The sequence below is a fragment of the Microcaecilia unicolor genome, unplaced genomic scaffold, assembly GCF_901765095.1.
Source record: "Microcaecilia unicolor unplaced genomic scaffold, aMicUni1.1, whole genome shotgun sequence".
Classification (NCBI taxonomy): domain Eukaryota; kingdom Metazoa; phylum Chordata; class Amphibia; order Gymnophiona; family Siphonopidae; genus Microcaecilia; species Microcaecilia unicolor.
Genome location: NW_021963345.1, coordinates 805,785 through 819,440, shown reverse-complemented (window position 1 = coordinate 819,440; position 13,656 = coordinate 805,785).

Genomic DNA, 13,656 nt, shown 5'->3' with positions numbered 1-13,656 from the left:
ACAGTCTTGGGATAGTGGCTAGCAAGGGCGGCTAGTCTAACACTAGGAACAAACACGTCTGGGATAGTGGCTAGCAAGGGCGGCTAGTCTAACACTAGGAACAAACACAGAGAACTAGCAGAGCTATGCACAGGCTACAAGCCAGACGGTGCCTAAGCTAACTAGTCATGCTCTGGAAACAAACACAGAGACCTAGCAGAGCTATGCACAGGCTACAAGCCACACGGTGCCTAAGCTAACTAGTCTAAACAAACACACAGCACTAGCAAAGCTATACACAGGCTACAAGCCAGACGGTGCCTAAGCTAACTAGTCTAAACAAACACACAGCACTAGCAAAGCTATACACAGGCTACAAGCCAGACGGTGCCTAAGCTAGCTAGTCCAAACAAACATAGAACACTAGCAAAGCTATACACAGGCTACAAGCCAGACGGTGCCTAAGCTGGCTAGTCTACACTAGGAACAATCACAGTCTTGGGATAGTGGCTAGCAAGGACGGCTAGTCTAACATTAGGAACAAACACAGTCTTGGGAAAATGGCTAGCAAGGGCGGCTAGTCTAACGTTAGGAACAAACACAGTCTTGGGATAGTGGCTAGCAAGGGCAGCTAGTCTAACATTAGGAACAAACACAGTCTTGGGATAGTGGCTAGCAAGGGCGGCTAGTCTAACATTAGGAAGAAACACAGTCTTGGATAGTGGCTAGCAAGGGCGGCTAGTCTAACACTAGGAACAAACGAGAGAACTAGCAGAGCTATGCATAGGCTACAAGCCACACGGTGCCTAAGCTAGCTAGATTAAAAACATAGAAACTCACACAGAGCAAACACTGAAACTGTGTACAGAGCACTCCATACACCAGGACCTTTAGATGAGATGCAAAGGCCAGGACTGTAGTCTCCATGTGATTAATAAAGCCCTCAACACCAGAGCCACAGCTGCAGCAATCACCTTGCAACCAAACAGAGGCTTGACACACAGAGCAGTCAGCCCATAGGAAGGAACAGCGGGAGCCATCTTGGATACTGGCAAAGAGGAGTAGGCGGCAGCCATCTTGGAAGAGGCAAAGCCACACAGGTGAGGTTCAGTAGGGCAATCAGCACCCTGAGCCAGAGAGAAACTAAGACAGAGACAGACACAGAGACAAGCAGAAGCCAGCACAGCCACTGACTCCCAGAAACAGGGTAAGTCTGAGGGTTGTCACGGCCACGGACGGGACAAAACCAATAGAACCAGGTTATTCTGTCATGACCCTCATTTTACCTCTCTCCTCCTCTAACTCAGCTGGAAGTAAACTAGTCCCTCATAGCATAAATATGAAGAGAAAGGAGTAAACTTATACCTTGTGGGTAGTAGACAGGTCTCAGCCTAAGTAATGCAGAAAAGCTTGTCATCTCTGTATTTTCTTGCACCAGATTCCACTTTACCATAGCTTTAGACAGATGGACATGGTTTATTTTTCTATTGTTATTATCCAAATTCTGCTATGGTACCTTCCACAAATGAGAACTGTGGCCAGGGGTGTTCTGGTAAATTTTTAACAACGGGCTCTCTCTCTCTCTCCGGGCATAGCCGGCTCTGAATTTTTTTTTTTTTTTTTGGGGGGGGGGGGGGGGGGAATACATGCCTCTCTCTCCCCTCCCGTGTGCGGGCATGCTAGGCATACGTTGCCGAGCCCACCAGCCAATAAATGGACTGCCAACATTCTCTGCTGCTTGTTTCTGGCTCTGAGCAGCATGATGGAACCTTCTTGCGCTTGCATGAAAAGTCCCAGCCTGATGCTCAGAGCCAGAAACAAGGAGCAGGGAGCAGCAGCAGTCTATTTACTTGGCTAGTGGGGCCAGCATCACTGTCAGCAAAGTAAAAGAGAATTCAGGAGGGGGTCCAAGCACAAAGGGAGTCAGTTGTTAAAGTAGCCATGGAGGACCCTACTTTAACAACCGGCTCCCAAAATTCTTAAAAACTTAACAAACGGCTCTCGCGAGCCTGTGAGAGCCCACTCCAGCACACCACTGACTGTGGCTGATGAGAGAGGTGGGTCTTCTAGACCAGTTTAACTGGTACCTTATGAAGAAGATTAAAGGTAAAAACTAAATTATCCCAGATGCTTCTTCCTCAGTGAGGAAGAATGCAGAGCAAGATAATTCTTGTGCCAGAACTAATATTAGTCTTCACCTCACGAAACACAAACAGCAGCTGAGCAGCACTCCCCGCGGCCCCACACAACAGGTACAGGAGCCAGCATAGTGCTCTGCACCAGCAAGCAGAGCCCAGGTAAAATAAAATACATCTATTTTTAAAATTTTAATGTGTACAGAGTGACTCAGAGTGTAATCAAAATGCTGGCTGGTGGGGCTTCTGGGTGGGGTCAGTACTTCACTGCCTAGAGCAAAAAAGATATATTAATCATTAATAATGATGGCTCTGGTGATGGGCTTCTGGGGGGGGGGGGGGGGTGGACTTCACTGCCTAGGGCAAAAAAAAAAAGGTATATTTAATCACTAAATATACCTGTTTTGCCCTAGCAGTGAAGAGCCCACCCCCACTCAGAAACTCACCAGCAATACATTTTAATAGTGACCAGGTTCATTTTAAAAAGGTTGTCTATTTTTCATGTGGTGGTGGGTTTTTGGAAGTGGATGGTCTCTGCAGTGCCTAGGTTAAAATTTGTTTAAAAGTGTGGGTGGTCTTCTTTGGGTGGAGGTGGGATCTGCAGTTCCCAGAACATTAAAAAAAAAGTCTTATATTTAATGTCATGGGGGGTGGGTTGGGAGTACTAAGCTACAAGGAGGGGTGGGGTGGTAAGATAGGGCTAATACTTAACTATGGGATGGATGGTGGGGAAGGGAAGGATAGATACTGGGCTACAGGGATGGATGGGGGGTAAAGTAGAGAATAGACGGGCTGATTCTGGGCTATGGGGTTGGATGGGGGGTAAAGTAGAGAAGAGACGGGCTGATTTTGGGCTACAGGGATGGATGGGGGTAAAGTAGAGAAGAGACGGGCTGATTCTGGGCTATGGGATTGGATGGGGGGTAAAGTAGAGAAGAGACGGGCTGATTCTGGGCTACAGGGATGGATGGGGGTAAAGTAGAGAAGAGATGGGCTGATTCTGGGCTATGGGATTGGATGGGGGGTAAAGTAGAGAAGGAGGGCTGATTCTGGGCTATAGGATTGGATGGGGGGGTAGGGAAGGGAAAAGCTGATGTTGGATTACTTGGATGAATGGGGGGTAAGGGAAAGGAAAGATCTTTGTTTTATGTTTTTGTGATATGTTTTAAAGCTATGTGTGTTGAATTGTGATCCTCTTAGAATTGCAGATAGTGTGGTATAGAAATTTAGAAATAAATATTTCTAATTTTTGGTCTTTTATTCTGTAATTGACGAGGGTTGGTCTGTGGGTCTGCATGTGACTGAGCAGGTGAAGGATATGTGCCAAACTGTGGCAATTTTATTTTGTCAGCATCAGAATAGAGAGAAAACAGTAGAGCCAAAGGAAGGGAAAAAGACTTCAAAGATATTTTACCTGTTTTGCTTAATCAGGCATTTACATTTGTTATAAAACAAAGTTTGAAGGATATAGGCAAACGTATCAACACACATAACAGAATCCTGCAATATAATTACAGCAATGGCAATTATAGAAGACTTATATCTGGTCAAGTTTGATATGGCATAATGTAATTATATTTAAAAATATTGTTTTTTTTTCATTTCCATTAAAGTATATATGTGGTTTATGATGATACAGGGCAACTGTTGGGCAAGCTACTTAGAAATCCATCATCAAGTGCATTCTAAGGCATTATTTTGTAGTATCCCAAGAAACACTACTCATACTTATATACATAGTGCCCACCCATATTAGCTCTGGGCCCACCCAAAATGTCAGGTCTGGCTACGCCACTATATCCAACTGAAACAGCTTTAGACTTGTTACAGATGGACCAAGAATTTAAAAAAAACGAGAATGTGGATTGCTTTGTTTTGAGTGAATGGGGATGACGGCTGTGCTGGTAAGGGGAAACTTAGATTGTCCTAATTGGCTTCCTTGCTTACAGTGGACTAGACAGGCTCACTTCCACTCCTGTCTATTAAACCTCCTTGCAGCAGATAATAGGTTTGCTTGATGTGATTTGAGTGTATGGCAATGACGGCTGCATGGGGGAGTGGAAACAGAGATTAACCAAATTGGCTTCCTTGCTTACAGTGGACTAGACAGGCTCACTTCCACTCCTGTCTATTAAACCTCCTTGCAGCAGATAATAGGTTTGCTTGATGTGATTTGAGTGTATGGCAATGACGGCTGCATGGGGGAGTGGAAACAGAGATTAACCAAATTGGCTTCCTTGCTTACAGTGGACTAGACAGGCTCACTTCCACTCCTGTCTATTAAACCTCCTTGCAGCAGATAATAGGTTTGCTTGATGTGATTTGAGTGTATGGCAATGACGGCTGCATGGGGGAGTGGAAACAGAGATTAACCAAATTGGCTTCCTTGCTTACAGTGGACTAGACAGGCTCACTTCCACTCCTGTCTATTAAACCTCCTTGCAGCAGATAATAGGTTTGCTTGATGTGATTTGAGTGTATGGCAATGACGGCTGCATGGGGGAGTGGAAACAGAGATTAACCAAATTGGCTTCCTTGCTTACAGTGGACTAGACAGGCTCACTTCCACTCCTGTCTATTAAACCTCCTTGCAGCAGAATAGGTTTGCTTGATGTGATTTGAGTGTATGGCAATGACGGCTGCATGGGGGAGGGGAAACAGAGATTAACCAAATTGGCTTCCTTGCTTACAGTGGACTAGACAGGCTCACTTCCACTCCTGTCTATTAAACCTCCTTGCAGCAGATAATAGGTTTGCTTGATGTGATTTGAGTGTATGGCAATGACGGCTGCATGGGGGAGTGGAAACAGAGATTAACCAAATTGGCTTCCTTGCTTACAGTGGACTAGACAGGCTCACTTCCACTCCTGTCTTTAAACCTCCTTGCAGCAGATAATAAGTTTGCTTGATGTGATTTGAGTGTATGGCAATGACGGCTGCATGGGGGAGTGGAAACAGAGATTAACCAAATTGGCTTCCTTGCTTACAGTGGACTAGACAGGCTCACTTCCACTCCTGTCTATTAAACCTCCTTGCAGCAGATAATAAGTTTGCTTGATGTGATTTGAGTGTATGGCAATGACGGCTGCATGGGGGAGTGGAAACAGAGATTAACCAAATTGGCTTCCTTGCTTACAGTGGACTAGACAGGCTCACTTCCACTCCTGTCTATTAAACCTTGCAGCAGATAATAGGTTTGCTTGATGTGCTTTGAGTGTATGGCAATGACGGCTGCATGGGGGAGTGGAAACAGAGATTAACCAAATTGGCTTCCTTGCTTACAGTGGACTAGACAGGCTCACTTCCACTCCTGTCTATTAAACCTCCTTGCAGCAGATAATAGGTTTGCTTGATGTGATTTGAGTGTATGGCAATGACGGCTGCATGGGGGAGTGGAAACAGAGATTAACCAAATTGGCTTCCTTGCTTACAGTGGACTAGACAGGCTCACTTCCACTCCTGTCTTTAAACCTCCTTGCAGCAGATAAAAGCTTGTGATGTGATTTGAGTGTATGGCAATGACGGCTGCATGGGGGAGTGGAAACAGAGATTAACCAAATTGGCTTCCTTGCTTACAGTGGACTAGACAGGCTCACTTCCACTCCTGTCTATTAAACCTTGCAGCAGATAATAGGTTTGCTTGATGTGATTTGAGTGTATGGCAATGTCGGCTGCATGGGGGAGTGGAAACAGAGATTAACCAAATTGGCTTCCTTGCTTACAGTGGACTAGACAGGCTCACTTCCACTCCTGTCTATTAAACCTCCTTGCAGCAGATAATAAGTTTGCTTGATGTGATTTGAGTGTATGGCAATGACGGCTGCATGGGGGAGTGGAAACAGAGATTAACCAAATTGGCTTCCTTGCTTACAGTGGACTAGACAGGCTCACTTCCACTCCTGTCTATTAAACCTTGCAGCAGATAATAGGTTTGCTTGATGTGATTTGAGTGTATGGCAATGTCGGCTGCATGGGGGAGTGGAAACAGAGATTAACCAAATTGGCTTCCTTGCTTACAGTGGACTAGACAGGCTCACTTCCACTCCTGTCTATTAAACCTCCTTGCAGCAGATAATAAGTTTGCTTGATGTGATTTGAGTGTATGGCAATGACGGCTGCATGGGGGAGTGGAAACAGAGATTAACCAAATTGGCTTCCTTGCTTACAGTGGACTAGACAGGCTCTCTTCACCCACTACTACTACTTAACATTTCTAAGGCGCTACTAGGGCCCCGCGCCTGGGGTCGCCCCGCCCGCCGCTCCCCCCCCTCCCCAACGATTGATCGCTGTCCTGTAAAAAAATTGAGAAGCGTCCGAGTAGCAGGCAGCGCCTCGCGTCTGCCCTGCTAGTAAAAATCTCCTGCACGTCGTCGGGCCGGCCTTCCCGCATTAAGTCCCGCCCTTCTCCGAGGTAATAAGCTCTTCCCGCATTGTCCCGCCCTCCTCTGAGGTAATAGCCTATTACCTCAGGAGGGCGGGACTTAATGCGGGAAGAGCCTATTACCTCAGAGGAGGGCGGGACAATGCGGGAAGGCCGGCCCGACGACGTGCAGGAGATTTTTACTAGCAGGGCAGACGTGAGGCGCTGCCTGCTACTCAGCGCTTCTCAATTTTTTTTTAAAGTTAGTGGGTGCAGCAGGAGGAGAACAGAGTTGGTAGGTGGGTCGGGTCGGGTTGGGGGGGACTCAGATGGGAGAAGGGTGTGGGATGGGGGTTCTCAGTTGGGGGGAGGGGTAAGGGGACTCAGATGGGAGAAGGGTGTGGGATGGGGGTTCTCAGTTGGGGGGGAGGGGGTAAGGGGGACTCAGATGGGAGAAGGGTGTGGGATGGGGGTTCTCAGTTGGGGGAAGGGGTAAGGGGGACTCAGATGGGAGAAGGGTGTGGGATGGGGGTTCTCAGTTGGGGGAAGGGGGTAAGGGGGACTCGGAGAAGGGTGTGGGATGGGGGTTCTCAGTTGGGGGGAGGGGGTAAGGGGGACTCAGATGGGAGAAGGGTGTGGGATGGGGGTTCTCAGATGGGAGAAGGGGGCTGGAACTGGGGTTTGAGAAGGGGCCATATGGGAAATGGGGGCTATGCATGGGGCTGGTGGGAAAATGGGGCATGCTTGGATCAGGTGGGAGAATGGTTCTGGGGCTGAAAAGCGGGGCTCTAATACAAGGCATATGGATGAAGGGGGCTGAAAAGGAGGGTAGGTGGGATAAGGGGACTAGTACTGGGACTGGAGGCTGAAAAGGGGCAGGGGCTGAAACTGTGGGTACTGGGGGCTGAAAAGGAGATAGGGAGAAGTGGCTGGGGCTGAAGCTTGGGACTGGTGGGAGAAAAGGGCTGGGGCTGAAATGGGGGACTGGTGGGATAGTGGGGCTGAAAAAAAGGGGCAGAGAGAGGGCAGATCCTGGATGGAAGGGGGAGCGAGAGGGAGGGCAGACCCGGATGGATGGGAGAGGGAGGGCAAATGGTGGATTGAAGGGGCAGAGAGAAAGGGCAGACAGTGGATGGAAGGTATAGAAAGGGCAGACAGTGAATGGAAGGGGCAGAGATAGAGGGCAGATGTGCACGGAAGGGGCAGGGAGAGAGGGCAGACATTGGATGGAGGGGACAGCAGAGAGGGCAGACACTGGATGGCAGAGAGAGAGCGAAGACAGATGCTGGATGGAAGGAAGACAGTGAAAAGAAGATGAGGAAAGCAGAAACCAGAGACGACAAACTGTAAATAAAATATATATTTTTATTTTTTTGCTTTAGGATATAGTATTGTAGCTGTGTTAATAAATGTTTATAATAAGGTAATCTTTGTATTGGACTAATTTTAATACATTTTGTCAAACTTTCGGAGAACAAAGCCCCCTTCCTCAGGTCAGGATAGGATACTGTAACAGCTCTATACTGTATTGACCTGAGGACGGAGGTTTTGTCCTCTGAAAGCTAAATGTATTAGTCCAATAAAATGGTATTATTTTATTTTCTATATTTGTTTTATTTCTATTTGTTAATTTGTAAAGTGGTGATTGGTATTTGTTAGTTTTTTTTCAAATTTACATCCGTTGTCTTTATATTTTGCACAGTACTAGGGGACATTTTCTGTTTCTGTGGTGTTGTATGCAGAGTCTGGCATCTTGGGGGTTCAGTTTAATTTTTGTCTAAATAGAAAGTTTAAATATTACTACTTATTCTATAGTGGATTAGGGTGTATCAGTGTTTGTGAAAAAGACATGGTTTTCAGTTGGCATTGACTGTGCAGGATCGACAAGCCCTGGAGCTGGGGGCCTTGGAGCTCGGAGGGAGGGGTGGCCGGCTCTGGAGCTAGGGTGGGGGTGGAGCTAGGGTGGGGCGGAGTTAGGGTGGGGGCGGGGCTAGGGTGGGGCCCCGTCAAATTGGTCTGCATAGGGCCCCGCACTTGCTAAGACCGGCCCTGAATGGAAGTAAAACCCGGCTGGCTCAATCCGTCCTCCTTTTTCTGGAGCCATATGGTAACACTAAAGAGGTGGGCTTTGAGCAAGGATTTGAAGATGGACAGGGAGGGGGCTTGGCGAATGGGCTCAAGGAGTTTATTCCAAGCATGGGGTGAGGCGAGGCAGAAGGGACGGAGCCTGGAGTTGGCGGTGGTGGAGAAGGGTACTGAAAGGAGGGATTTGTCTTGAGAGCGGAGGTTACAGGTAGGAACGTAGGGGGAGATGAGGGTAGAGAGGTAGGGAGGGGCTGCAGATCGAGTGCATTTGTAGGTTAGTAGGAGAAGCTTGAACTGTATGCGGTACCTAATCGGAAGCCAGTGCAGTGACTTGAGGAGAGGGGTGATATGAGTATATCGGTCCAGACGGAAGATAAGACGTGCAGCAGAGTTCTGAACGGACTGAAGGGGGGATAGATGGCTAAGTGGGAGGCCAGTGAGGAGTAGGTTGCAGTAGTCAAGGCGAGAGGTAATGAGAGAGTGGATGAGAGTTCGGGTGGTGTGCTCAGAGAGGAAAGGGCGAATTTTGCTAATGTTATAGAGGAAGAAGCGACAGGTCTTGGCTATCTGCTGGATATGCGCAGAGAAGGAGAGGGAGGAGTCGAAGATGACTCCAAGGTTGCGGGCAGATGAGACGGGGAGGATGAGGGTGTTATCAACTGAGATAGAGAGTGGAGGGAGAGGAGAAGTGGGTTTGGGTGGGAAGACAATAAGTTCGGTCTTGGCCATGTTCAGTTTCAGGTGGCGGTTGGACATCCAGGCAGCAATGTCGGATAAGCAGGCCTATACCTTGGCCTGGGTATTGCGAAGAAAAGAGCGGGGCGAAGCCTGGGGAGAAGAGAAGCACAATTTCAGGGCAGGCACTGACAGGTAACGCTGATCGCTGCCTCCCGGACGGCCGTTCCCCGAAGCCGCGGGAGAAAAGGCAGCGACAGCAATGAAGGATTTGGATGGGCGGGCCTGGAGGGAAAGTGGGTGGGCCTGGGCCCGTCCAGGCCCACCCGTGGCTACGCCCCTGCCTGGGAGGAGCTGGGTTATTTGCAATGATAAGTATGGCGTATTGTGATGTCCTAGTTACCCAGCGCCACACTGCTCTTAAGGTCCTCAACATAGGAAAGACTTTCAATACATTAGGCAGGCAACCCACTGGATTTTATTTATTTATTTATTTATTGCATTTGTACCCCACCTTTTCCCACCTATTTGTAGGCTCAAAGTGGCTTACAGAGTGTGGTTATGACATAATCATTTCGTGATAACAGGTACAATTCTTATAGTTTGAATGTTGGTAAGAGAAAATAAGCATAGTCGTTTCATGATAACAAGTACAATTATTACTGTTTAAAGATTGGGTAAGGGAGGATAGACGGGAAGGTAAGTTAGAGGTGAGCTGTGGTGATTGTGTGATTTGATGGAGTAGTTTGTAGGCTATGTATTTTCCTTGTAGGTCTTTTGGAAGAGATGAGTTTTCAGAGATTTGCGGAAGTTAGTTAACTCGTCAATAGCTTTCAGGTCTGTAGGTAGAGCATTCCACAGCTGCGTGCTCAAGTAGGAGAAGGTGGTGGCATGTGTCAGTTTGTATTTCAGTCCTTTGCAGCTGGGAAAGTGCAGATTGAGATATTTGCGGGATGATCTTACAGTGTTTCTGGGAGGCAAGTCCACAAGGTTTAGCATGTAGATTGGGGCGTCTGCGTGTATAATTTTGTGTACTATCGTGCAGATCTTGAACTCAACACTTTCTTTGAGTGGGAGCCAGTGGAGTTTCTCTCTTAGGGGTTTAGCACTTTCATATTTATTTTTTCCAAATATGAGTCTGGCGGCTGTATTCTGGGCTGTTTGGAGTTTTTTGATAGCTTGTTCTTTGCAGCCGGCGTATAGTGCATTACAGTAGTCCAGGTGACTTATTACCATTGACTGTACCAGGGTGCGGAAGATATGTCTTGGGAAGAAAGGTTTTACTCTTTTGAGTTTCCACATTGAGTGGAACATTCTCTTCATTGTATTCTTCACATGAGTATCAAGTGTGAGGTTTCGGTCGATAGTCACTTCAAGAATGTTTAGGTTTTGCACGACGGGAAGAGAACAGTATGGTGTGGTTATTTTGGAGTAGGTGTTTTTGCTGTGTTGTGAGGTTAGTACAAGACATTGTGTTTTCTCTGCGTTGAGTTTCAGTTTGAACGCATTAGCCCAGGAGTGCATAGTTTGGAGGCTTTGATTGATCTCGTTGGTGATTTCGTTTAGATCCTGCTTGAATGGGATGTAGATCATGACATCGTCTGCATATATATAGGGATTGAAGTTTTGATTGGCTAGAAGTTTGGCTAGTGGTATCATCATTAGGTTGAAGAGAGTTGGTGATAGGGGGGATCCTTGGGGAACTCCGCATTCAGGTGTCCATGGGGATGATGTATGCGCGTTGATTGTACTTGGTATGATCTTGTGGTCAGGAATCCTTTGAACCATTTGAGAAGTGTGCCTCCTACTCCGAAGTATTTTAGTATATGTAATAGTATTTCATGGTTGACCATGTCGAAGGCGCTGGACATGTCAAATTGTAGGAGGAGTATGTTGTTGCCAGTTGCAATTGCTTGTTTGAAAGCGTTCATTGCCGATACTAGTACCGTTTCAGTACTGTGATTTGTCCGGAATCCTGACTGTGATTCGTGCAGAATTGAATGTTCGGTTAGGTAATCAGAGAGTTGTTTCGTCACTATGCCCTCCATGAGTTTAGTTATGAGCGGGATGGATGCTACTGGGCGATAGTTAGTTAGGTCCATTGTGCTTTTCTTTGCATCTTTTGGCAGTGGGGTAAGTAGGATGTTTCCTTTCTCTGTGGGAAAGAGGCCATTTTGAAGCCTGTAGTTTATGTGCCTCGTAAGGTCTTTTTTGAATTGTTTGGGAGCTGATTTTATTAGGCTATTGGGGCAAACGTTCAATTTGCATTGTGACTTAGCGTATTTTCCGAGCCATTTTGAGAATTCATCAGAAGATATCGTGTCAAACTTGGTCCATGATCGATCTGCTGGGCATTCCCCTAGTTTTGAGTCTAGGCATTCAAGGATGCTTGTGTACTCAGTTTTATTAGTAGGTATCATGAGTTGTAGCTTTGTGATTTTTTCGTTGAAGTACTTTGCAAGATTGGTTGCAGATGGGGTGTCTGTGTTGTTAGAGGTGACCGGTGTGGTGTTTAGGAGTTTGTTTACAAGTGTGAAGAGTTTGTGTGTGTCCTTGTAATTTGGTCCTATAGTGGTTTTGTAGTATGTTCTTTTAGTTAGTGTATTTGTATTTCCTTTGTAGTTTTTTCCAGTCATTGAGTGTATGTTCGTCTTTTTTCTTGATCCATGCTCGTTCTAATCTTCTGACTTGTGTTTTTAGTTCTTTCAATTCTTCACTGAACCATGGTATGGAATTTATTCTATGTGAGGTTCTGGTTTGTATTGGTGCTATGCTATTTAGTGTTGTTTTGCATCTGTTGTCCCATTCTTGGAGAAATTGGGAGGAGTCTGTGGGAGTTGTCCATTCGTCTGTAAAGAATTGTTGCCAGAATGTTTGCGGGTCAATTTTACCTCTCCTACTATATGTTTTAATCACTTGTTTTTGTTGTGTCTTTTTTGTTTTCCAACGTAAGGAGAGGTTTGCTTTGTAGTGATCGGTCCATGGCGTGGCTGTCCATTTTGTATCTGGAAGTGTGAGGTTGGATTCTGATGGGAATTTGTAGGTGATAATATCTAAGGTGTGTCCTTTTTTGTGGGTGGGTTGCATTTCTGGCCATAGTTCCCATAGTTGGAGGATCTATGGCGTATGTGACTAAAATGTACCCCCGGGATCAAAGTGGTCTCAATGTGAGTGAGAGAAAATTGTTCTGTGCCCCTAAACCAGTCATTAATATGACGCATTCCGCTGACCACTGTGAGATATCCAATATTCAGAAGTCCCATTCCTCTATGAGGCTTGGGGGTTTATATCAGGGCCAGTGTCAATCTGAGTCTTTGTCCTTTCCACAAATAGTGTTGTAGAAGTTTATGGAGCACATTCTCTTCCTTTACCCTTAAATACAAAGGTAGCTGTTGAAAAACATAAAGTCACTTAAGGGCAAAGAGCATGTTGAACAAGTGAATACAACTCCAGAGTGAAAGTGGATATACCTGCCAGTTAGTTTGATTTTTGTTTACTGTCAACCATGGAATATTACTACATATCCTAGAATACTTTGGAGTGAGAAGCAACGTTCTTAACTGGTTTAGAGGATTCCTGACCTCAAGATCACACCAAGTAACATCTAACGAGAAAATATCCAAACCCATTGGCCACCCGAATGTGGAGTTCCCCAAGGATCCCCCCTCTCACCAACCCTTTTCAACCTAATGATGATACCTCTAGCCAAGCTACTAGCCAATCAAAACCTCAACCCATACATATATGCAGATGATGTCACGATCTACATCCCATTCAAACATGGTCTAAAGGATATCTCCAATGAGATTAACCAAAGCTTCCAAATAATGCACTCCTGGGTAGATGCATTCCAGTTAAAACTCAACGCAGAAAAAACGCAATGTCTCATACTCACCTGACAACATAACACAAGTAAATTCACTACAATAACCACACCAAATATTTCCCTTCCCGTCTCAAACACACTGAAAATTCTCGGAATCACCATTGATCGAAACCTCACACTTGAAAACCACGTGAAGAATACAACTAAGAAGATGTTTCACGCCATGTGGAAACTCAAAAGAGTAAAACCTTTCTTCCCTAGATCCATCTTTCGCAACCTGGTACAATCAATGGTACTAAGCCACCTGGACTATTGCAACGCACTTTACGCTGGCTGCAAAGAAACTATCAAGAAACGTCAAACAGCCCAGAACACCGCAGCCAGACTCATATTCGGAAAAACAAAATATAAAAGTGCAAAACCCCTAAGAAAGAAACTGCACTGGCTCAAAGAACGAACCACGTTCAAGATATGCACGATTGTTCATAAAAACATTCACGGAGACGCCCCGACCTACGTGCTAGACCTCACTGACCTACCTCCTAGAAATGCTAAAAGATCTGCCCACACATTTCTTAACCTACACTTCCCCAGCT